General features: G+C 43.0%; 1 gene segment (V, D, J or C); it reads right to left on the bottom strand.

Annotated features, from left to right (window-relative positions):
- Positions 1 to 5,812: 5,812 nt before the first annotated feature.
- On the bottom strand, positions 5,813 to 26,103 carry LOC309632690 (T cell receptor beta variable 30-like). The segment is given in 2 exons: positions 8,901 to 26,103; positions 5,813 to 8,563 (listed from the first exon to the last, which is right to left on the bottom strand).
- Between the last annotated feature and the right edge of the window lie 339 nt (positions 26,104 to 26,442).

The raw sequence follows: 26,442 nt of genomic DNA on the forward strand, positions 1-26,442 counted from the left end.
GAGGTCGGGATAAGAACAACGGATCTTGACAGATACTAATACTCGCGTTTCCTGCCCTGAGCCATTTCCCTGTTTTGCTTCCTCCCTAGTGACCCAGAGAAGGGGAGCCTGGCTTCAGCCCCTCACAGTGTGTGTGACACACAGCCACAACGGTCCTGTACAGGAAGAGCCTCCTGAGGTTGACCTGCTTAGCGATGGGTGTGGGAAGGGAAGATTGGTACTTGCGACCTCTCTGGAAGCTATATGTGTACAAGGAAAACACACTCATGCCTCGGTGTATTACATTTAGGGATTAGGAGATGCTGATGTAAATCAAGAAATGGCTAAAGACCCCAGGTCAGTTCTTAGCATTGCACTAACCTATGGATGAATCTGTCATCTGCAATCCCCCTGACCTCTTTTTTTTTTTTTAATTCAGTATTTTCATTTATTTATTCATTTATTCATTTATTTTTGGCTGTGTTGGGTCTTTGTTGCTGTGTGCCAGCTTTCTCTAGTTGCGGTGAGCGGGGGCTACTCTTCATTGCGGTGTGCTGGCTTCTCATTGTCATGGCTTCTCTTGTTGCAGAGCACGGGCTCTAGGCACGCAGGCTTCAGTAGTTGTGGCACGTGGGCTCAGTAGTTGTGGCTTGCGGGCTTTAGAGCTCAGGCTCAGTAGTTGTGGCACACGGGCTTAGTTGCTCCGCGGCATGTGGGATCTTCCTGGACCAGGGTTCGAACTCGTGTCCCCTGCATTGGCAGGCGGATTCTTAACCACTGCACCACCAGGGAAGCCCCCTTGACCTCTTCTTAAACTTTCATCACCAAGTTCCCTTTTTCCATGTCCATGGAAATTGCCCTGTAGCTATATAAGAAGACTCACAGTATAGAAGGCCACCAAGCCTGGGCAACAATTGTAACTACAGTTCATTCTCATTACTTGTGGCAGACTCCCATAGTTTCCAGAAAGGTGATCTCTGGGCCTTGAGACCCCACAATGTGAGATGTCATACACCCCCTCCTGGCCCCCAAAATAAAGCATTTCCTGCCTCAGTCTAAGGTTGGATATCCTCCCCTCCCATCCTGAGTACTTGCTCCTCTTTTGCTGCTTGTGGATCTGAAACCCCTGGGTTCTTAGCACACCACACTCTCTGGCTCTCCTGGGGATTTATTGTGACAGTATTTGGTTGTGTCCTGAATCGCCACCCTGCAACAAGTGACATAGTCTCTGCTCACCACACCACCCCACCCCCAAGGTCCCAGCTGCATGTCTTTTCTCCTCCATCTCCATCTATTGTTGCACTTGGACTCCTCGGAGGGCTTCTTGGGGAAATGGATGAGTGGATGGATCTGTACGTCAGCAAATAGAGCTGAAAGCGAGCCAACAACTGTGACTATTTTCACAGAAGTTTTGTCTAACTTAGCTCAGCTCTCCTCTGTGAGTGTGACGGTGGTCTAGACAGAAAGACTGCACGCCAGGGCTTCCCGTGGTTCCATCCCCTGCCGCATCCTGACCAGATTCGCTGACACAAGGAAGTGGGTTTTATAATAGTGACCTGATGGTGGTCCTGGGCGTGACCCCACCTGCCCACGTTCTAGGCCACTCCAGTGGTTACAGCTCAGCCCTTTTACCCTCACTCCCACCATGGGTCTTGACCTTGACTGGATCTTGGACCATAGACACTCTGGGTGGTAAAGAAGCATAAATGTCAGAGTCTTGAATCCCCCCAGTTATCCTTGATCTGTCCTGGGACAAAGAACTCTCAACCTGTCTGGGTAGGCCACTTCGTCACTGAACAGTGCTGTGAAGAAATTTGTCCTCTTTAGGTTTCCATAACTCTCGCTGTAGTGCTGAGCACTGGTCATAATTATATGCCTGTGAGAGTCCCTCTTAAGACAGCTAGCATGCCCACCTCTACTTGCGTCCACAAAGCTATGAGAGACAGAACAAGCAGAACCTTTAAAAGCTTGAGTTTGCAAAATGGAAAAAGTATGCAGTAGATAGATGAGAACATTATGCCAACAGAGAATATGGACTTTAAAGCCAGAGAGACATAGTTTCAAGCCTTAGATCTGCCCTTATCAGCTGTGTGATCTTCGGTAAGTGACCAGCTCTGAGACTCGGCTTTCCTGCCTGCAAAATGGGCTCAATTACAACCCCGACTTCGTAAGGTGGTTTTGTCTTATTTAGTCTACACAACATATAAAGCTGTGATCACAGTGTCAATAATATTAGCTACTATTATGATAATTATTACTAGTCTAAAGATTTATTTTTCAAGCTAAACATTTACAGTTCTCTCAATTTTTGCCTCATATGGCACAGTTTTGAGCACTCCTACTCTCCAAAGCCCAGCCACTCTCTTCTGAAACGTTTACATTTGTTTTTTGGTTTTTGTTTTTAATAAATTTATTTATTTTTGGCCACGTTGGGTCTTCATTGCTCTGCGAGGCCTTTCTCTAGTTACGGCGAGTGGGGGCTACTCTTCGTTGCGGTGTGCGGGCTTCTCATTGCAGTGGCTTCTCTTGTTGCAGAGCATGGGCTCTAGGCGCGTGGGCTCAGTACTTGTGGCTCGCGGGCTCTAGGGTGCAGGCTCAGTAGCTGTGGCGCACGAGCTTAGCTGCTCCGCGGCATGTGGGATCTTCCCAGACCAGGGCTCAAACCCGTGTCCCCTGCATTAGCAGGAGGATTCTTAACCACTGCACCACCAGGGAAGCCTCTACGTTTGTTTTTAATCCTCCTACTTTTCTAAAAGTGTGCTATTCTGACCTACAGAGGGGAAGAGAGAGCTTGGCTTCCTGTTCTCGATGCCTTCTGCTTTGGTCCCATGAGGGCAACTCTTCAGTGTCTGGACCCACATCATCCTATTGACTCACAGAGCTCACTTTTGACTCAAACCCTGGGTCTTCTCCACATGCACTGCTTGTGAGCACATAGTCCCCTTCCTGTGTTCAGACAGTTGGTTTCCTCTCTTTGGGGGGTGGTGGCAGGGTGGCAGGGCGTACTTCTTTAATATTATCATGTTTCTTCAGCTCATCTCTCCAGCTCTCTAGTTTCTGCAGAATTCTAACTCTGTGGTTCATCATAGTTACCTCCCCATCCTCAGGCCATCTCGGATCTGATCATTGTGCCTTATTTATCTTTATATAAGTGGTTCATAAAATTCATAGCAAGATCACCACTCAACATACAGCCCACGTTCCCCTAAGCTTCACCTGAGATCCAGGAGCTGCTAAAACACAGGGCATTGGCTTCTGGTCCTCCGCTGTCCACAGCTGCATAGCTCGGAACAATTTTTCTTCTCTGGGCTGCTATCTCCTCCTCTGCGAAGTGAGGAGACTGGGTAAAGTGATCTCTAAGGAATCGTCAGGCTCTGCTCTCCAGATTCAGTGATTCAAAGTCTGCAGGCCCCAGATCACCACGCGGAAGGTAGCTCGGGGAACCTAAGCTCTTCCCAGACACAAACCATTCCCACCCGTGACACAGTCTCAGAGGCTGTCTGTAGTGTAAGGGGGTCAGTGTTGACCCCGGAATCCCACAGTTCACAAGAGGCACCTGGAGCCCTGGCACCTGGAAAGAGGGCCAGGGCCTTGAATGAGGAGGGGAAAATAGTGTTGAAAGGAGAATGACCTTGAATCAAAGGCCAGGAAGTAAAGAGCAGCGGGTTGGGGTGTTTCAGAAGACAGCTGGGGGAGAGATGGGGTGCCCGAGCCCAGTGCTGGCTGTCAAGCTGTTTATCTCTGAGTCACATCAGCACCAGTAGCAACAGCAACGCACCTGCCCCTGCACCATCTCGGGGACTCACAACAGGATGTGGTTTGACATTTACCAGGTCCTGCCTCTGGGGCGCCTGTGAAAGTCCCTCCTGCCCCCCACCTTCTGAGCTCCGTGAACGCCAGGCTCACCACATCCTGTCCCAACTTCTTCCCATGCTGTCCTTTCTACCTGGGCCTCCAGTGAGCGCCCTGGCAGTGGAAATAGAACTACAGAGGGAGAGGCAAAGGTCTCTGGATCCAGGCACCTCAGCTAAACGTGCAGACCACCCACCCCCCAACACAACTCCCTCACCTGCTGGAGGTTACGCCCAAGCTCAGAGGCTGCAGGGAGTACCTTGGGGACGGTGAAGAATGCAGAACAGCTGCAATAACTGCTGTGACCCCATTGGGGTCCCTTCTGGCCCCACGTCATTCAGGCAACTCCCTCCCCCCATCTGCCTCTAAGCACCCTCCCCCCAACCTCGACACATACATAGCCTCCCACTTCCTTCCACTCATCTAATGAGTGGGTACTAATGAGTCACAGGAAAGGGAGCCCTAGATCATCAGTAGACTGAGAAACGGACAGTCGCTGGATGTCTGAGCTGGTGTCTGTGTGCTGTAGTGACTGGGTTTCTCTAAGTATCATCCCAACCACTAAGGCCTGTGAAGTCTGTGTGATGGGCAAGGTCTATCTCATCTGGGCAAGAGGAGGAGGGAGAACACAGTGCAGAGAGAATAGAAAAGCACACAGCCAGAATAAACACCTCAAAGGAGGGAACAGGAAACGACAGGATAGGTAACAGGGCAAATCTGCTTTGCAGCAGCTCAAAGGGCCATAGTATCCTCAGCTCAAAGTGTATAATCCTGGACACGACTATGAAGTCACCCAACTTTAATATTGCCAGCTTCCCAACCTGGGCATTCCCCATCTTCCTCAAGCTGCCTAGAGGCCCCAGGGTCTCTCCCTATAAATCCCATGAGTAGCTAAGATCCAGATGTGAAGCCCCAGATCTTCCACGTGACGGTGGCCAGGGAATGACATGTATGGGAAGAATTGTCCGGGCACACCTACAAAGTCAGAGCCAAGAACAGGGTGTTAGAAGGTCTCCTGGAAAAGAGACAGCCTCGTCTCTCCAAAGGGGTGAGTGAGATTGATGGATTCCTGGCAAGAGATAACATTTCTGAGCAGTATCTGCCATCCTGAGCTGGTTTCCTTTGTCTCCTGAGATGACGATGATTGTAGATTTCGGATTCCCAGACGCTATGGAAGCAGTTAGGGGAATAGGATTCTTATTCATGAATAGGGTAGATATCCTGGCGGATAGTAACTTGTTTTGATGAATTTAGATGGCTTTCAAGCCTCGCCTTAACTAGCCTCCCCTTACCTATTAACGCCCTCCTGTCTCTATTGCCTTGTGCAATGATCAGGACTGTTTCCTCACTGCTTTTCTGGAACTTTCAATATTGATGGAGATCTCCACATTTCTATTCAAACTGACTCTCCTGCTGGGAATGTCATTTTTCTTATCTAAATACTAGCCTCCCCCAAACTCAACATCGTTAAAATTCTATCTCCTGCTGAAGTTTTCTAGAACTTTTCTGAATTTCTTACAGGAATGAAAACTCTGTTTTAACTCTCCTACCAACTTCTCTTGAATAGTCGTGAGTCCCTGGAAAACACCTCTGTTAAGAAGGATTCTGGAGGGCTTCCCTGGTGGCGCAGTGGTTGGGAGTCTGCCTGCCAATGCAGGGGACGCGGGTTCGAGCCCTGGTCTGGGAGGATCCCACATGCCGCGGAGCAACTGGGCCCGTGAACCACAACTACTGAGCCTGCGCGTCTGGAGCCTGTGCTCGTCACCGAGAGACCGTGATAGTGAGAGGCCCGCGCACCGCGATGAAGAGTGGCCCCCGCTTGCCACAACTAGAGAAAGCCCTTGCACAGAAACGAAGACCCAACACAGCCATACATACATACATACATACATACATAAAAAGAATGTAAGCAGACAAGAATATCATTAAAAAAATTTAAAAAAAAATTTTAAAAAGGGTTTTTTTTTTAAAAAAAAAGAAGGATTCTGGGACTGCATAAATCCCCAACAGAAAAGATTAATATCTGAACAAGCAGAAGGTAGGGTACAAGTTTCATGGGTTTGCCATCGAAGTACACTTAGCATTTTTAAATAATTACTACAGAGTTCAAATTTAATTATTTTTAAAAAACAAGTCTTTCTTTTGGATAAGTTGTAATCCAAATATCTTGTAAACTTGGAGAGGAAAATAATATCTGTTGAAAATTAGACCCTGTAATAGGGCTTTATAACATAAATACCATCTAATTTAACACATTTAATGATCCAATAAGAAAGGTTTCACAGGTGAGGAAAATGAGTTCTAGAGAGATTGGATAATTAGCCCAAGGTCATTAGAGCTAGTAAATTTAAACTCAAAAACCAAGTGCCTTAAAAATATAGAGACAGTAAAAGATCAGTGGTTACCAGGGTTTGCAGGGAAAGAGGAGAGAAATTAGTAGGTGAAGCCCAGGGCATTTGTAAGGCAGTGAAACTATTCTGCATGACACTGTAATGGTTAATACAAGACATGATACATTTGTCAAATACCACAGAAATGTACAACGCAATGAGTAAATTTTCATGTAAACCATGGACTTTTGTTAATAATAATATATTAATATTTGTTCAATAATAAACATACCACACCCATGTAAGATGTTAATAATAGGGTAGGCTGGGGAGGAAAGGGACATATATGAGAACTTTAGTATCTGCTCAATTTTTATACTAATCTAAAACTGTTCTAAATATTAAAATCTATTAATTAAAAATAACCTGTTTCAGGGAGAGATCTGTTTCCACTTATATTCAATAACCAGCTAACATCCAAACATTAGCTTAAGATGCTGTTTACTACTAAATGTGAACAAAAGTTGAGTTGTAAATGCATCTTTATTTCCATGGTTTTAGCATTGCTGATCGACTTAGCAAATTTAAATCTTCACACACGGAAAAATAAAAAAACAAACCAAGTGCCTTGATTTTTTTCTGCAATTTCTATTTTTTATTCTTTTTATTGAAGTATAGTTGATTTACAGTGTTGTGTTAATTTCTGGTATACAGCAAAGTGATTAGTTATACATATATACATATCCTTTTTCATATTTACAGAATATTGAATATAGTTCCCTGAGCTATACAGTAGGACCTTGTTGTTTATCCTTTTTATATGTAGTAGTGTGTATCTGTGAATCTCAAACTCCAAGTGCCTTGATTAAACCATGTTGTGACCATGCCCAGCACCGTCTTGAGTGTATTTCACTTTTCCTTTTAATCCCTGTGATGGCTCAGAGTGTCCAGCACGTATAGCTGCTTAATACATGGTAGACCTTAAAGTGCAACAAGGACCCTTGGGCATTATTCAATACTGTCTTGATCGCTTTGTGTCTCTGTCTCAGATTTTGTGCTGCAGATTAAATGATTCTGAAAGTAAACAAATGTCTGAATTGTCCTAAATGAAATGATGCCAGGAACAGAGTATTTTAAGACTTCTTGTGCCCCCTCGTGGAACAGAAGGGACATTAGACAAGAAAATCTTTTTAGGAATGAGGAGGAGGAGGGAGGGATGAGGGGCTGAGGGATGAGGAAGGTGCTCAGTTGCCAAGGTAACCATGGTATCTCTTTCCAGCCATCCTCATAAGCTTTGACTCTCCTTCATTTCCATCCAAGTAATTTCTCTTTTTTAGGGTTTTGCCATTACATATCCTGTCTCTTGTATCTCTTTCATCACCATCTGCTTCTCTGCTCCCTTCTTTGCCATAAGGCGAGGGATGAGACACAGTAGAACAGGACTAAAAAAAATCTAGAACCCGAAACAATAATCAACATTCCTAAGTGCACATTTCTGATACTAACAAAGCCACACTTGTAGCCTCTATGAATTAACACCTTGCTCCTTCCCTGGCTCAAAGCCTCATCCAAGCCTCCAAAAGACGTCTAGTCTCTTCAGAAAGAGCAAGGACAGGAGACTTTCCAGGTGATGAAAATTAACTAATTAAATAACCCTAGTTGGCATCCTCATATTTGCTCACCAGTCCTCCATCACATCACATATCACTGCGGGTGCATCCTGCCCCTCTCATCAGCATCTGCACGACCTCAGTCCCCAGTGTAGACCCACGGGAACGTGAGAGAATAGGGTGTTGGGCAAGGTATAGCACACTTCGAGGGCTGGAGTATGATAGCCTAGGACTAGACATCCACCCATCGGGAACTTGACTCTGCATACGCGGTTCACAGGTTCTACACACATAAATTCTTTTGTTCTCCCTAAGAATGTAGGGAAGGTCTTTTGGAGTGTCTGGCTTGATTCAGTTGCCCTCACGTCGGCTGACAGTCAGAAAGCCGGTGACAAACGTCCTCTGCCCAGCCCCTGAATGAGGGCTCCTGGAGCAGGTGGTGAGGACTTGGGAGAGGCTGGGGTTTCTGCACAGATGTCTGCCCTACCCAGCTCAGTGTGAGACTCCAGGCGCAGAGGTAGAAGCCAGAGTCACTGAGCAGGAGCTTCTTAGAACTCAGGATGAACAGGTCGTCCTGGGGCCTGGAGGCTTCGAAGTTCTGGGGCTCCTCAGGGTCTATCTGGCCAACACCAACGGAGTAGAAGAGCAGCTGGAGGGTCCCTCCTGCCACCTGCCGGTACCAGTACAGGTTGGGGCTTGATGCCCCCTTCACAGTACACTCCAGGGAGAGCGGGCTGCCTGCAGGCTGCACCCTGATAAGTGGCCATTGACGGATGGTCTGAGCTCTGACACCTGCGGGAAGCATAAAAGGCCATTTAGAGGGAAGAACCCCAGCCCAGCCCACCTTCCATCCTGAGAGAGGGCTGGCTCAAACTCTTCCATGACTCAGGCATATGGGAGCCATCGAGGGGAGTAGACTGGGAAGGCCAAGGGTGCAGAGGGTCAATGGGCAACGGGAGACCAAACTCCTTCCTGGGGATTGAGGAAACCAAGACGCAGCACACCCGCCACTAAGATTAAACTCCCATATTCATTCCAGACCATTGAAGGAATGCACCAAAGAGAGTAAACCAATAGCTGAGACTCCAGATTCAGAGAGTTGTGGTGAGGTTTTGAGAGGAGGACCCACCTAAGAAAGTGCCCAGGAGAAGGGCAAGGAGACAGCAGGGCATAGCTCCAGCCCGCCTTCAGTTCAGCTAGTGTGGCCGACACCTTCTCCTCTGGGTCCAGAGATGGCCAGGCTCCTCCCACACGGAGATCACAAAGTAGAGCATGTATCTCCTCAAACTGGGGAGGAAATGAGGCTTGTCTTTTCTTAAGTGTGTGATGAATCATCCCATCCTCCCTGGGAACCAGCTTTACCCTGCACTAGTTATCTTTATTGAAATCCCTCTGAAGTCCTGGTATGTAAATATATTTCATGACTCATTATTTACCTGTAAACAAGAGGTGACTCTCTGGCTCCCGCAGTTGACCATCTCTGTAACCATCAGAGAAACTGATCTGGCAGGATGATGAAAAGGGATTTTAGTCTGTCTGAAGCTGGAAACCAGCTATAGGACATGTCACCTGGGTAGCTGAAAAGGAGATAAAAGCAGATCAAGGTCCAGAGATTTAGGTCTTCAGTGTATTCAAAGCAAAAAAGCTCAGCTCTGAGGGAAAGAAGCTGCTCTGACAGCCAGTCAAGGGGTCTGCATCCTCTTCATCCCCGGCAGACAGGATTTGAGACCTAGACAGGCAGAATCAACTACTAAACTGATCAAAGTTGGCCTCTGTTCTCCATGAGCCTCTAACGGCCTCACTGGATCTAATTTATCCTCTAAGTGCAACATGGGGTAGAGGAAAATTGAGGCCTTGGAATCAAATAGATATGGGTTCTAATCACAGCTCTGCTTCTTAGGAACCCTCAGTGAACTGTCATCCTCAACATTCTCATCTGTAAAATGAAGAGAAGGATTGTAATACAATAAGTCCCCTACATACGAACCTTCAAATTGTGAACTTTCAAAGATTCGAACATGCGTTCCATCAACGTCAGAAGTGAGTGAAATTGCAGCTTGCCCTCCGTCTCCTTTGCTGACGATCCTTCAGCTCTACCATCTCCCACCTCCTCTCCCTCCTCCAGTCAGTAACTCTTCTTTCCTGTTCACTCAATGCCAGCCCCTGTGTGCCAGCTGTTGTACTGTACTACTGTACTTTTCAAGGTACTGTACTGTAAGATTTAAAATATTTTCTTTATTTTTTGTGTTTGTTTTTATGTATTATTTGGGTGAAAAGTATTATAAACCTATTACAGTACAGTATATATAGCCGATTGTGTTAGTTGGGCACCTGGGCTAACGTTACTGGACTTATGAATGCGCTCTTGGAACGAAACTCGTTCATATGTAAGGGACTTACTGTACCTAGAAATGGTTGAAGATGCATTTTGCCTGGTGCACTTCATGCACTCTTACAAGTGTTGGCTGTTTTGGGGTACCCCCAGTGCTTGTGGTCAAGAGTGGGAGATGTACCATGGGATGGGATGGAGGGTGGGGCTGGAGGATGACAGAGACACAAAAAGCATTGCCAAGCCATCAGTTCATAGTAGCTAAGGATGAGAATCTGCTAGGCAGCTGGTATAACCTCATCCTATTGAAATGAGACATAGGACCCCAAGATGCCTGGAGGACAGCCATTGGGTCCCTTGGAACCTCCACTTCTCTTTGCCTTTGCCAGGCCTGTCCTCTGATGGATTCATTTTTCAAAACAATTACTCATTTTGGGCTGGATGTGGTGGAGTATTTTAGGGTGAGTCCCTGGGAAAAGGAGCCGTAGAAGTGGCCTAACAGGGAGAACAAGCCTGAAGCAAATCAGGCATTTGTGATGCTTTCCCATTTCATCAGGGGCTAGTGATGTAAGAGATTTGTTATTGTTGCTGTTGCTGCAGTAACACAGTTCAAAGTTCCTGTTGGGGTTCTTGCTTCTAATAGAGTTTCGGCTGCAGCACATGTTTTTGGTTTGCATTTGAATGCACTGTATTTGTGGGAGAGGGTTTTGGTTTTTGATCCTTTCCAAATTTAATGAGTCCTTTTATGTTATTGACTTAAATGATGATAAATCAAGTGGTAAGTATAGTGTGGGTTCCATGAACACTTAGAACATATGATGAAAAATAGCTATAGCCAACTACAATTGTTCAATCTCAGTTTTTACAAACCTGTTAATAGGACCCAATATGCCTCTATGCTTGTCAGATTGGAGGGGTTGAACCCAAGATGGGTATGTGCCCACATGCACACACACAGCCTCTTTTCTCCTTTTCTTTCCCTTTCTGCCCTTCATCTTTGCTCCTGGAATTTTTATTGAGTTAGTCCTGAGTGGGGATGTGGGTGGAAGGAGGGTAGACAGAGAGTGGCAGCAGATACCGGGAGGAGGGACTTGTCCTTACTTTTGATGGGAACACGTCATGCCCTCATTCGGCTGGCAGGCTCTCACTCCAGCAAAAGCTGTGTGGGTCCTGCAGAGCCCACAAGAGCTGATGTAACTCATGGGCTGCCTTGGCTCAGTGTCACCGCCAAGCATAGAAAGCAATGTGATCTTCTTCCCTCGAGATGGCACAGCAGATTGGAGAGTGAACAGACATTCAGAGGAGAGTAGCCAGCTGGCTCCTGACTCCCTAATCATTGTCACAACTCACTAGCTTGGAGCTCCTTCCATATGGCTGATGCCATAGAAAAATATCTCCTCGTTCTCCACTCCCATCTGCAATATTGCTTATTCATTCAAGTTATTCAAGTCATTCATATATCGAAATGTGGATGCGGATATGGTCCCTCTACTCTGTGGCAGCAGATCTCCAAGAGGGAGGAGCCATATCTCTGGCCGCTGTGAGGAGGTGTCAGCCAGAGAAGCTGAGCTGAAGCCCAGGTTGAACTATGGCAGCTCTCTCCTTGCCCTTCCTGGACACTTTCTTAGGTGGGTGTTCTTCTCTCTGGCAAGCCTCCTTCAAATCCTTTGGTTACCATGTTGGGTTTCTCTCCCCACACTGAATTCTTAATGATTCACTACTGACAGGATAAAGCTCTGTACGTGAAGAGAATGGCAATACATTTAACTCTTCTCTTTTTAATTTAAAAACTGAAATCCATCCCTAAACAACAGATTTGGAAGATACTTTGAGAGTCCATTTGTTCCTCTGCAGAAGAGTTAAAAATTATGTGGGCTGAGGGGAAGAGAGGAGAGTCACCCAAGGAGATGTTCCTAAATCTCCCCAATCTCTGTCCTCTGCATATCCTGCCCCTGTCTGGCTACATCTTGATCAGGGAAAGAGATGGAAGAGAGGTGGGGAGGGCAGAATCAGAAGCTCAGAAGTTCAGAGGGCAGAGAATTGTGCTAATTTCCAGGGTGGGGAGAACAATACCCTGGGCACCTATTTGCCACACCAGAGATCAATAAGTAGAAATGGCTTGTGGTAAGAGGATAATGCCTCCCAAAGATGTCGACATCCTATTCCCCAGAACCTGTGAATATGTTGGGTTACATAGTGAAGTGGAATTCAGGTTGAAGTTGGAATTAAGGTTTCTAATCAACTGAGCTTAAAATAGGGGAATTGTCTTGGATTATCCAGGTGTGCCCAATGTAATCACAGGCATCCTTAAACGTGGAAGAGGAACGTAGAAAAGAGTGAGAGAAAAAGATGTGGCAATGCAAGCGGAGTCAGAGAGAGGCTAGGGACTTCCCTGGTGGTCCAATGGGTAAGACTCAGCACTCCCAATGCAGGGGGCCCAGGTTTGATTCCTGGTTGGGGAACTAGATCCCGCACGCATGCTACAACTAAGACCTGGCACAGCCTAAATAAATAAATATTAAAAAAAAAAAAAGAGAGAGAGAGAGAGGCTATGTTTCTGGCTTTGAAAATAAAGGGGGCCATGAGCCAAGGAATACAGATGGCCTCTAGAAGCTGCATAAGGCAAGGAAAGGGATTCTCTCCAAGAACCTCCAGAAAGGTATACAGCCCAGCTGACACCTTGATTTTAGCTCAGTGAAACCTGTATCAAGCTTCTGAACTATATAGAACTGTAAGATAATACATGTGTGCTGTCTCAAGCCACTATGTTTGTAGCAATTCATTACAGCAGCAACGGAAACCAGTACATGGCTCTAAAATGTTTCTTGACAGAGGGACCCAAGGTAGTCTCCAAGAATCCCCAGGGAACTCAGGATAATCAGGAGTAGCCACTTTCTCATTCATGTGAAAACAGATGAACTGAGAGAAGAAATCAAGCCCGAAGAGGCCTCCCTGTTGAGACATGGAACATATAGAGCACCCTGCATGGATCAACAGGGACTGAAGAACAGATACACACTAAAAAGGCAGCAGTTATCAGTGGGGCCAGATGCTGAAAACCAGTATGAATGAGAACTCTGAAGAAAAGATAAACAAGGACTGAAGTACCCTCCGATGATGCCTTGATACTTGGTAAGCTCCCCAGAACTCAGATACCATCAGGAGGAAAGGGGTAACAGGAAAACCATGAACTGTCTGAGAAAATCCTGAGTCAACCACATGTACCCAAAGGAAAGGGGACTTAGATATAAAGTTATTTTCATTATAGAAAATAAAATTATTTTACCCACCCATGTTTGAAGCCATAAATTTCATACCCAATGCATATTAAATTCAAGGTTAAATAGGTGCTGTGGAAAACACAGAAATAAATAAGCTGTGATACTTGTCTTCCAGTAACTATTATCTGTTGAGGAAAGTAAGGGGTGGAAAGTCATCCAGATAGGAAATGCTAAAAGAGTCTGGAAACTTCTGCTTCCAGTTCTGATGGAGAAACAGGTGTCCACCTAGTCCTCTGTATTAGTTTCCTTGAGCTGCTGTAACAAAGTACCACAAACCAGGTGGCTTGAAAAAACAGAAATTTATTGTCTCACAGTTTTTGGAGTCCAGAAGTCCAAAACTAAGGTGACAGTAGGGCCATGCTCCCTCTGAAACCTGGAGGGGAATCCTTTCTTGCCTGTTCCTAGCTTCTGGTGATTTGCTGGCAATCTTTGGCATTCCTTGGTTTGTAGCTGCATCACTCCAGTCTCTGCCTTCATCATCACATGGTGTTCTCCCTGTGTGTCTGTCTTCACATGTCTGTCTTCTTATAAAGACACTACAGTACTTAGTACTCAGGTAGCCCACAGTATGCCAGTATGACTTCATCTTAACTAATCACATCTGCAATGAATCTACTCCCAAATAAGTTCACATTCTGAAGTACTGGGGGTTAGGACTTCAACATATCTTTTCTGAGGAGGACACAATTCAACCCATTATACCCTCCAACTATAAACAACTAGAAAACTGGATAATATACATGAAACAATTGTTTTCTGATATTAGACAATAGCTAGTACAAGACTGTGATGTATAAGACAGAGAAACAAATGAAGTGAGCTCTGTAGTCATTCCAGTTTTCTGCCTGGTACTTTTTGGGCTGCTTTGCCAGGAGAAGGAACCCAGACAGAGCATGGCAAATCTTGAAATCTTACTGAGCTGAGGAGACAGCTCAGAGAAGAGGAAAAGAGCCCCAGAAATCTACATAAGGGGTTCCTTGAGTCTTTGGCTGAATACTAAGCTGTGTGTGACTAGGGTGAAACTCCATGAGGCCAGGTGAAGAATAACTCCTGGGGAATTAACTACTGGTGAAATACAGGGTGAGGAATTGCTAGAGCTTGCACAAGGCTGAGAGATGTTCAAGCTGTGTCCAACCAGAATAGATGTGTTTTTTTCTTTTTATTTATTAATTTATTTATTTATTTTTGGCTGTGTTGGGTCTTCGTTGCTGTGCTCAGGCTTCCTCTAGTAGTGGCGAGTGGGAGCTACTCTTCTTTGCGGTGCGCGGGCTTCTCATTGTCATGGATTTCTCTTGTTGCGGAGCACGGGCTCTAGGTGCGCAGGCTTCAGTAGTTGTGGCACGTGGACTCAGTAGTTGTGGCTCGTGGGCTCTAGAGTGCAGGCTCAGTAGATGTTGCGCACGGGCTTTCTTGCTCCGCGGCATGTGGGATCTTCCCGGGCCAGGGCTCAAACCTGTGTCCCTTGCATTGGTAGGTAGATTCTTAACCACTGTGCCACCAGGGAAGCCCCAGAATAGATGTTGTTGAATTCCCAGTGCATTCAGTTGAGACCCCAGAGAGCCCATAGAGTAGGATTCAACTAGCCCTGGAATAAGGCTCTACTCTACCTTAAACCTAACAAAGCTTAGAAAAACCCTTGAAAGGAACAAGCAGACAAGCTGATCTGCAAGTAAATTAACGGCTTGCTAGAATAAAGCTCCACACTGTTTGAAAGAAGAAAACAAGATCCAGACAATTAAAAATAAAACATTCATAATGTTGAGTATTCAGTTAAAAAGTACTGGGTATACTAAGAAGCTGGAAAGTGTGACCGCACTCAGTGGTAGTATCAGTCAACAGAAACTGACCCAGAAAAGTCATGCAATGATAAGTTATGTAAGTAAGACTTTAAAATAGCTATCATAAATATGTTCAAAGATTTAAAGGAAAACACAACATGAGGAGAGAAACAGAGACTTTAAAAAGAATTAAATAGAACTTTTAGAACAGACTAATAAAATATACGAAATGAAACAGTTCCTGCATAAGCTTAACATTAGATCAGATACTGTAGGAGAAAAGTACACATAAAACCAGGACAACAGAAACTGTCAAAAAAAAAAAAAAAAAAAAAGAAAAAGAAGGGAGTAGCAGAAGGCTGAACAAAAGCAAAAAGAAAAAAGTCTTAGCAACCTCTTGAACAGTATCAAGCAGCCTAACATAACTGGAATCTTTGACACAGAGAAGAGATGAGGTGGCAGAAAAAAAAAGTTTTCAAAATAATAGCCAAAATGTTCAGATTTGAAAAATAATATCAACCTACAGACCAAGAAGCTTGGCAAAACCCAAGCAGGATAATCCCCAAAACTTTGGTCAATGGACTTCCCTGGTGATGCAGTGGTTAAGAATCCACCTGCCAATGCAGGGGACACAGGTTTGAGCCCTGGTCCAGGAAGATCCCACATGCTGCAAAGCAACTAGGCCTGTGCACCACAACTACTGAGCCTTTGCTCTAGAGCCCGTGCACCACAATGAAGAGTAGACCCCGCTCGCCGCAGCTAGAGAAAGCCCACGTGCAGCAACAAAGATGTAACGCAGCCAAAAATAAATAAATAAATAAATAAATTTTAAAAAAGAAAAGAAAAAAAAAACTTTGGTCAAGAAAGAGATTACTTCTAGTTACGATGATCAGTGTAACTTTCATGTAAGAGGCAGATTCTGAGTTTGGCATAGAGTTTTAGGCTGAGAAAGATGAGAGAGCAAAAAACAGGAAAGGAGGAATGTATTGAGCAAAGGTACAGAGGCTAAAAGTACAGGACATAAGTGAAGAACAGAGAAAGATTAGTTCGGGGGGAGTGGGAAATAATGCAAGAAGATCGGTTACAGTAAAATTCCCTAAAGCTTAAATATCAATGTATGGAGGGAATTTATGATAAAGTAACAGGGATTGGATTTATCCTCCAACCCAAAACAATTAAATATACAAAATATATGAAATAATAGTTTTTAGAAATTGGACAACAGGTGGCACAAGACAAAGATCCCTGAGAGAAGTGAAACAAATGAGGTGACCCTATGATGGCCCCAGCTTACTATCTTGAGAAATATTTCAGGTAGCAGTGGTGAAAAATAGAACCTATCTGTCTCTCTGAGTTGAGAAGACTCAAGTTCAGAGTTTAAAGAGGTCAAAGTGGCTAAAATTCCAGGACAGTGAGAGGAAAGCTGCAAAGAAAAAGAGCCCTAGAATCTGCAGAGGCTCTTAGTGATTCCTCAGCTGTTCTGATAAGTACATGCATATAAGGAAACTACTTTCAGGTAGGGAAATGTCACTGGAAATGATCAGGCAGAACCATCCCAGAGCTCACATAGGGCTTGAAATAGATGATGTTTCCACCAGCAAGAGTTGAGAGCATTGAGTAGAATTCTCAGAAGAGTATTGCCTCAGTAGTGGAGGCAAGTTAACTTTAGACTAAAGGCTATTCTAGACACAACTTACAAAGCTTCAAAGCAAGACTTGAAAATATCAAATTGTTTCCATAGAATTTAACTGTGTCACAAAACAAAGTTCAGAATTTTTTAAAGAGGTACAAATATCCCAGAATGTAGCAACATAAAATACAAATATCTGACATCCAATTTAAAAAAAATTAGACCCTCTTCAGAGGGTCCACCTCTAGTATTTAGCAGAGCACTGATCAGCGCATAGATGTGAGGAAACTATCTGAAACTGGGAAAATAACTACCCAAAAGGATTAAAAAAATCAGGACCTGAATTTCACTTAGGGCCAGGAATATTGTATATACTCAGCAGCCAGACTAAAAAAACTTAAAATTCATGCGGCATGGGGTAGAGAACTTATAAGTGTTTTGACTTAGGAGTGGAAAATAATTAACCCTAGACTACATGCTGCTCTGGACCCACCAAACAAATATTTAAAGCCAGACAATAAAAAAAATCAGATCACGTCCAAGTAACTTCTAAAACAGAGTTCTAAAACAGAGCTCAAGAATATGTATAGGAATATAAAAATTCCAACACAAAAGTAAAATTCAATGTGCACCATGCAATAAAAAATTACCAGGCATGCAAAGAAGCAGAAAAATATAATTCATAATGAGAAGAAAAATGAATTAATCAAAACTAACCCAGAACTGACACAGATACTAGAATTAGAAGATAAAGATGTAAAAATGGTTATTATAACTGAGTTCCATATGTCCAAGACGCTAGAGGAAAGATTGAACGTGTTAAGTAGAGACATAGAAGATATTTTTTAAAGCCTCAAATCAAACTTCTAGAGAGGAAAACTATAATATAGTCTGAGATGAAAAAAAATACATTGTCTGAGATTGATGGCAGATTAGACAATGCAGAAGAAAATATTAATGAACTTGAAGGTAAAGCATTAAAAACAAGCTGAGATGAAATAGAGTTTTTGAAAAGTAAATAGACCATCCAGAGTTATAGGACAACTTCAAGTGGCCTAATATACTTGTAATTGGGATCCCAGAAGAAGAGGAAAGAGATGAGAAGAAAGAAAAAAATTAGAAGAAGTCATGACTGAAAAATGTCCAAATTTGATAAAATTCTAAATCCACAAATCCAAGAAGTCTGACAAAACCAAGGACAAGAAACACACACAAATGCACACACACACACACACACACACACACACCAAAGAATACCACAATCAAATTGCTCAAAACTATTGTTAAAGAGAAGATCTTAAAAGCAGCCAGACAATAAAGACATATTTTATACAGTGGAACAAAGTAAGGAAGACAAAAGATTTCTTGATGAAAATAGTACAAGTGAGAAGACAGCAGAGAGACATCTTTAGGGTGCTGAAGGAAAAATACTGTCAATCTGTCATTCTATACCAAGCGGAAAGCTTCATAAAATCCTTCCTAAACACATCTGTTCTTTCGCCAAATTTCCATTCTGGATGCTAGCTGCCTTTTCCTTTCTCTTTCTTTCCACAGCCACTCCCATCCTGAGTTGTTCCATCCTGGATTGTCCCAAACAATTCAGCTCTTGAAGAGAATATTCAGCAAACAAAAGTGTAATAGCAGATCAGCCCCATTTGGAAATTAATTTCATGACCACCACTTTTTATGTAAGCTTGATCCTTTCAGATGTTACCCTTTCACCTAGCCCCCTTCACCGGAAGGGACTCATCAAAGTATCTAGTAGACAAAATAAATCTCTACTGAGGGAGAATTCTGCTACTTAGAAAATAATATTTTCTTTCTCTTGTTACCTATAAAAATTGGTAAAATCACAACGATTGGTTTGGGAGAGAGGGGAATAATAAGTGTAATTTAGTGCTCTGATCTTGAAGTTACAGTGGTCCAACTCAAGGGGAAAAGCACAAGTGAAAGAATGGGTTTTTAATGAGACATCAGGATTAGTGATAGTGATTTGAGAGTTATTTACATGGAGATAACAGTTAAAATTTTGGGACTGGGTAAGCTCTCCAAAGCAACAGGTGAAGGCAAAGCACAAAGGTCCAAAAACAGGAAAGGCTAAAAATTCATGCTTTTTGGCAAAGAAGGAAAAAATGCTTGAGAAAGAAAGAAGGTAATCCTAGAGGTAAGAAGAAAAATGGGAAGGTGTCTTGGCAGCTAAGAGAAGATGCTGACCTAAAAGAGATGGCGGGGACTTTCCTGATGGCGCAGCAGATAAGACTCCACGCTTCCAATGCAGGGGGCCCGGGTTCGATCCCTGGTCAGGGAACTAGATCCCACATGCATGCTTCAACTAAGAGTTCACATGCCACAACTAAGAAGCCCATGAGCCGCAACTAAAGGAGCCCACTTGCCACAACTAAGGAACCCACATGCTGCAACTAAGGAGCCCGCCTGCCACAACTAAGGAGCCTGCCTGCCACAACTAAGGAGCCTGCCTGCCACAACGAAGGAGCCTGTGAGCTACAACAAAAGTAACCCGCCTGCCGCAACTAAGACCTGGCACAACAAAATAAGATAAATTAAAAAAAAAAAGAGAGAGATGGCAATGGGATTTAAAAGGACATAACAAAGTCAACCAAATTAGGACTGAGTGAACTCACTGGTATCATTGATTAGAGGAGCAGATGTGAAGCGTTCATCTGTCGAGCACAGGGGTGGAGAGAACAAGGCAGGAGTTCAAGGGAACGATACAGTTGAATAAAGTCTTTTATCCCAAGATAATTGTATTTGATTATGTTTGAAAGCCAAGAGGAGTAAATCTGTGAAGACAGGAAAATTGAAGATGCTAAAGAGAGAAGTTAATTGAGAAACAAGGGAAGCCTGAGGAAATTAATTCTAGGGCACCAAGAGAGGGGGATCTCTTGGTGAGAGAGAAAAAGAATTAGAAATGTCTAAAGGATAGATTTGCAGTGAAGAAGGCCAATAAACATAATGAAAAATGCTTAATCTAACTAAAGTTCAGTGAAACATGAATTTTTTTAAATAAAACACCATTTCACCCATCAGATTGGCAAAATTAAAAGAATCAATAATATCCGACGCTGGTGAGCATGTGGGGAAATACAGACTCTCCCACACAGCTGGAATGTAAGCTCAGTCTTTGTGGAAGGCCATTTGGCAACGTTTATTAAAAATGCACATAACATGTTACTCAACAATTCACTTCAAAGAAACAATTCCATAAAAATATATGTACATGTAGGCAGAAAATTCTGTCAGGATTTATGTGATAGCATTGTTTATAAATGGCAAAATATAGGAAATATACCCATCAGTATAGTAATGGACAAATAAATATCTGTAACATACTATGCTATGCAGCAGTATTGTTGAATAAAATAGAGCAATATGCGGTACGGAGGAAATATTCCCAAGATATGCTGTTAAGTAAAAAAAGAAAGCTGCCAAATAATATGTATAAAGCAATATGACTTATAGCAAAACACATTCACGATCCCATGTGCAAAGCAGATTATTTGTATACACACACACACATACATCTACATGTTCATTCATCCAACCAGCTGTAACTGGGTACCTACTAGACATTCGCGTGTAGCTTATTTTGATAAGGGATTCAAATTGTATAGAGAGAAAAGGGCTGGAAAAATGCACTCTGGATTGATAATAATGGTTATTTGTGGGAAATAAAGCAGGAGAGGGAAGTGTCAAGAAAGCCTTTGTTTGATCGTCAGTGTTGTATTTTTGAGGTAGATGTATTTGTGTGATGTGTATTGAGTACAACTGAATGAGCCCAACTCTCACTAAACTTTTGAGCAGGTAACTAAGTGAATTACAGTCATTAGGCTCAAACGCCATCTTTTTTTTTTCTTCAGTTCATAGTAAATAACCCATTGAGAGCAACATCAAAAAAGGTGCCTGAGTAGTTCAGATTGACAGGAAGTCTGGATGCCCAGTGAGGGATAAATATGTGAAAGTCAGAGAAGGAGTGGCGTGAGTGAATGATCCAGGAGAGGGAGAGGAATACGTAGAACATTGGAAATGCTGACAGAAAACATGTTGAGAAAGAACTGTCTGGTAAGATGAAAGCACTCAGTGTTTGGCCCAAGTGGTGTGAGATCTAAGCTCTTGGAGGGGTCACTCAGTAGATAGACTGTGCTCATTAATGAATGCCAGAACATGAATCAGTTACTGAATCATCTTTGGATGTGCAAATGGGTCAGCAGAGGTTGCTAAGCTATAGATTTCAGGAGGGCTCTGGACATAAAAGGGAAAGACTTAAAATAATGAGGAGCAGAGGAAGGGTGGTAGAAATGGCCCAAAGTAAGGTCAGTCCCACCCACCCCCTACCTTTTATAATGCTGGTTTGGGGGAACTCTCAATGGGAGAGAAAAGTACGAGGAACAGTGTTGAAAGAGGAGGACGCGATAGGGCAAAGCTGTGAATCTAGGAAAACGTTAAGGGAAAAAAACAGTATGTGCAACAGAGCAGACACCAACTGCATAATATGAACACGTTGCGGACGAGATTGGGTGCTACCAACGGGATGGCTAATAAGAACAAAGTCAAGGCAGCCAAGGAGAAAGGGTGGTGCCCTGAGGTCTGGGTGTGGTTCACTGGGATGTGGAGACAGTTGGGGAAGGGGGCGAAAAGCAGAGCCGTTCAGGGAAAGTCATAATGAGGACCAGGGTGTCTAGTTGCTGTCACTCCCGGAGCAAGGTGTCTCAAAGCGGGAAAATCAAGTTCAAGAGGGGAGAGGCCAATGACCACACACACACACTTTCTTTCAGACACACACCCTAAGATTCCAAATGCAATACTTGTAATGAGTCATATCAATAGCAACAATTATTTGACCGGTCAGGTATGTTTATTTTTGATGACATTACAAAGAGCAGCGAGGATGTGAGAAAACTTCATTGAGATCTCCCTTTAAAATCTTGCTGTGTTAAAAGGTATGTACTAGATTATAACTGTGTTATCTTTCACTGAGGGAAGTTGAGACAAGCAGTTTGGAAAAGTTTCAGGAAAGTAAAGAGTCACTTTAAAAAGTGTCTTATAAAAATAACAGCAAAATTCATGTGCCAGTTGAAAATAAATGATAAAGAAGTTCCCCAAACAAGTTTTAAAAATTAGTGGACTAAAGAGATACAAGGAATGGGCAATTTCTTTTTTCTAACAGATAACGTATTTTGAGATTTGCTGTGTCCAGGTGCAATCAAGTTGTTTTCACATCTTATCACCCTTAAGGTAAAGCTCCACCATCCTGACAGGTGGTTGGGATTTGTCCCAGTTAACAAATGAGGGCACTGAGGCTTGGAGAGACTAAGTCACGTGCCCCAGCTCACACCACACCGACGACACCTGGGATCAACCTAGTGCTGACCGACTGCAAAGCTCCTGTGTTTCGTTGTCGGCACTACATTACTCCTCAGCGTAGAGTGAGGGCAGCAGATTCACGTCGCTGCTGTGCAGAGGTATGCATTTCTCCCTAATATCTATCAGTGCTTACTCTTCCTTGGGTGCTGTTCATAGTGTTGAAATGTTTAACAGCTTGATCCTGACAAAGACCCTGTGCTGCAGCTATCAGCCCCCTCTCTGCAGATAAGCCCAGGCACAGGTGCGTTAGATGATTCTGCCCACGGTCACAAGATTAGCAAGTAGTTGAGACAAGAGACCCAGCCAGGCAGGCTGTCTCCCGATCGTCGTGGTGGTGAGGAGCCATGGCAATGCGAGTGATTGATTTTGCTTCCCCCATGGAGAGAGAAACAAGAAAACGCTAGCATGGGAGGCAAGAGATGAACTTTGTTTTTTAGTTTTCCTCTTCACAAGAGTGTTGAGACAAAAGAACCACAGAATTGGGTTTTCTGTTAACATACACATTTCAGATATTTGAAAGACAATGGGGATTTCACAGAAACTGAGAATTTCAGGATTCCCAGGTGATTCTGCGAAACAAGGGCCTCTAAGCAAAGCCAAATATGCTCACCGGAAAAGTTGTGACGGGATCAGGGAATATGAGAAAGAAAAGATTTCCAAGGTAAGTTTAATCAAAGTACAAAAATAATAATAATGATAATTGTTACAAACATTATTGAGTGTATACTATGTTCCAGACATTGTTGTAGATAACAGGCGCCCCCTAGGCTGGGTGGTCAGCAGATATCCTCAGAACTTCCTCCAGAACATGGAATCAACAGCCAGTGGATGAAAGATTAGATTAGATGACCTTATATCTCTGCAAAGGCAGTTCATTAAAAAAATGTTATTAAGTAAATACACGCCTACTCTTTGAATGATTGTAGAGTCTATGATTGTAGAAATAAAACAAGATTCTAAGAACATAGCAAGAGAAACAAATTGCTTGAAGAGCTGGTTATAATAAAACAAGACAAGCAAACACACATATACGCATATATATACACACACAAAAATCTAGATAGAAGATATCCACTATGTGCTTATGTAGAATTTAGGAAAAAACATACAGTGAAGGTTACACCAAGGAGAAAAAACAAAATTTCTAGGAACATTGTCTGAGGACTACCAGCTGATTTAATGAAGCATAAGATGCAGCCAGAAGTCAGTAGCAGATCTACTCAGGGCTCAGAAAGGGCCTAGGGGTATGCACTTTGATAAAGAACCTTCCTCCACTTTTTTTTTTTCTTCTTAAGCTAGAAGTCTCCTAAAAATGTCATTACTTCATTTGATCACAGTGGTTAAAAACAATGGGCATAGTATCTGAGTATGTCTGTGAAGCCTTACTCATTAAAATATCTGTCTGTATTGGAAGTATATTTAATTGTAATACCTCTCTACCCATAAAGACATAAATATGACATTTGATATGACCCAATGCTTGATGGAAGCAAAGTGAACATTTAGAGTAACCTAGGCATTCCTGCATTGCTAGGGTGTGGTCTTTGGAGAAGTAAAGCTCCATCCTTCCCTAAGGATTTTGAAAAGTAAGAAGTTAAGGTGAGGTGTGGTCCTGCTAATGGATAAATAAAGCAATCAGTAAGATATTAGTGATAGGGTCTCCCTCCTCCAGTTCTCCTCCAAACCATCCCTCAGGTCCTTGGTGAAATAGCTGAGGCAAACTCTACAGTAGAAGGCTGTGTCACCATATGGAAAACACACACACGCACACCCAAGAGAGAGAGTTGGCTTCTGCATGTTTCGTAAAAGCCCTAGGTGTGACCACTATCTCTAGGTTTAATGAAGCTATAATTATGAAAGAAAAAAAAAAAAACAACATTAAGAAGAAGCCCTGATTGTGGTATTGAGGTTTGTTGAGGTCAGGTGAACTGTATTTCTTCCTAACAATGTCCCAAGTCCAAGGAAAGTAAAGGATAAAAAGATAAAGATTAAAGAAATAAGCTGGTACTGTACAACTGGTCTAGACTGCAAATTTTTCAATGTAATGAAAAACCAAAGAGGAAGGAATTAAAAATATTTATAATGTGCATATGGCATATTACTTGCATATGGCATATATCTAACATTTATATATGTTACATATCTAACATTATGATAATGTTAGAATCTGTTATAGAGACAAGAAAACAAATAAAGAGGGTAAAGAAACTAAGTGTAGAGGCAAGTATCTTGTGAGACATTGGCAGCATTCGTAAGATATGCTAAATATAGATAAATAAGTCAGTAACCTCTGAGACGCATATGACTAGATAAAATGCAGCCTGAATGTGCCAAACAAAGATAGAAAAGGATGGGGAATAAGCAAAAAGGAGGAGGGGGAGGAAGGAGGAAGGGAGGGAGAGAGAGGGAGGGAGGAAGCGAGGAAGGAAGGGAGGAAGGAAGGGAAGAAAGAAGGATGGAGCTGGCATAAGTGATATTGACCACATCAGCAGAGGGCGGAGACCAAGGCCTTGGGAGCAGTTTCCAACTAAAGGCAGGGCAGCAAACACAGGCAAATAGGTGAAGGAGGTCTGGGAAGGATGAGTGATTATGAGACTCTCATTAAAGGAGTGGCCCTGGTCAACAGGGCTTAGAAGAGGGAGGGCACTTGGCTCTTAACAGAGGAAATTATTACACAGCATTAACTATTGTCTCTAGACTAAATAAATAATTACTATCATTTTCGAACTCGAATTATATTTATGTAAAAATGAAATCATCTCTTTTGTTGATCACACTGGGAACTGTCGGTCTCGGTGAATATTTTCAGTCCACCCATGGGTCCATAGATTCATTAATTCCCACAATGAGAGGCCCTCATAATTCCTTAAAGTCAACTCATTACACTTATGAATGAAAATAATGAGTTCTAAAGTTGCTAAATAATTTTCCTCACTTGACACTCATAGCTTGGTAGTGTTAGAGCCAGGATTTGAACCTACGTGCTCACGGAATAAGAAAATAGGACTTGAGAACCTAATATGAGGGATAGTTGGAACAGGAGCGGGTTAGAGTGACGAAAAAACAACACTCCTCTTTGGAAAGAAGCATTGGATACAAAGAAGCATGAGGGGAATCACAAAATGTTCAAGAAGCACAGGCAGAGGGACCAGTTGGTCAATGGCAGAAGACAACTTCAACGAAGCCCAGATTTCCGCAATTTTATGAGACTAAGGTTTAACCCCCTTAAAAAAACATTATGTAGATGGAGGAAGGCAAGTAATGAGGTAGGGACATCTTCAGGTAATTTGCTGTGCTGACCACCGAAAGTTTTCTCTGTGGTGCCACACACCTTAGTCAAGCCATCACGGCCCAAGCTGCAGTCCTCAGCTTCCCAGGCTCATACACTTGTACCATCATAGAAAAGGTGGATCATCTTCTCAGTCTGTTTGGTTCGAAGAAAAGGTTGCTCTATAAATTGGAATGCCAATTTATATATTTAAAATTCAGTAATGAAAAATGTAATTGTCACAGATTCTGAGGAGATACTATTAAGCCCACACACCCTTTTCTTTGGGAGAAGGCATATAAGAAGGCAAATGACGAAAAGACAACCCTCAGAATGGGAGAAAACATTTGCAAATGAAGCAACTGACAAAAGATTAATCTCCAAAAGTTACAAGCAGCTCATGCAGCGCAATATCAAAAAAACAAACAACCCAATCCAAAAATGGGCAGAAGACCTAAATAGACATTTCTCCAAAGAAGATATACAGATTGCCAACAAACACATGAAAGGATGCTCAACATCACTAATCATTAGAGAAATGCAAATGAAAACTACAATGAGGTATCACCTCACACCGGTCAGAATGGCCATCATCAAAAAATCTACAAACAATAAATGCTGGAGAGGTGATGGAGAAACTGGAACCCTCTTGCACTGTTGGTGGGAATGTAAATGATACAGCCAGTATGGAGAACAGTATGGAGGTTCCTTAAAAAACTAAAAATAGAACTACCATACAACCCAGCAATCCCACTACTGGGCATATACCCTGTGAAAACCATAATTCAAAAAGAGTCATGTACCACAATGTTCATTGCAGCTCTATTGACAATAGCCAGGACATGGAAGCAACCTAAGTGTCCATCAACAGATGAATGGATAAAGAAGATGTGGCACCTATATACAATGGAATATTACTCAGCCATAAAAAGGAACGAAATTGAGTTATCTGTAGTGAGGTGGATGGACCTAGAGTCCGTCATACAGAGTGAAGTAAATCAGA

The sequence above is a fragment of the Balaenoptera borealis genome (genome assembly GCF_965194805.1).
Source record: "Balaenoptera borealis genome assembly, chromosome: 7".
Taxonomy (NCBI): Eukaryota; Metazoa; Chordata; class Mammalia; order Artiodactyla; family Balaenopteridae; genus Balaenoptera; species Balaenoptera borealis.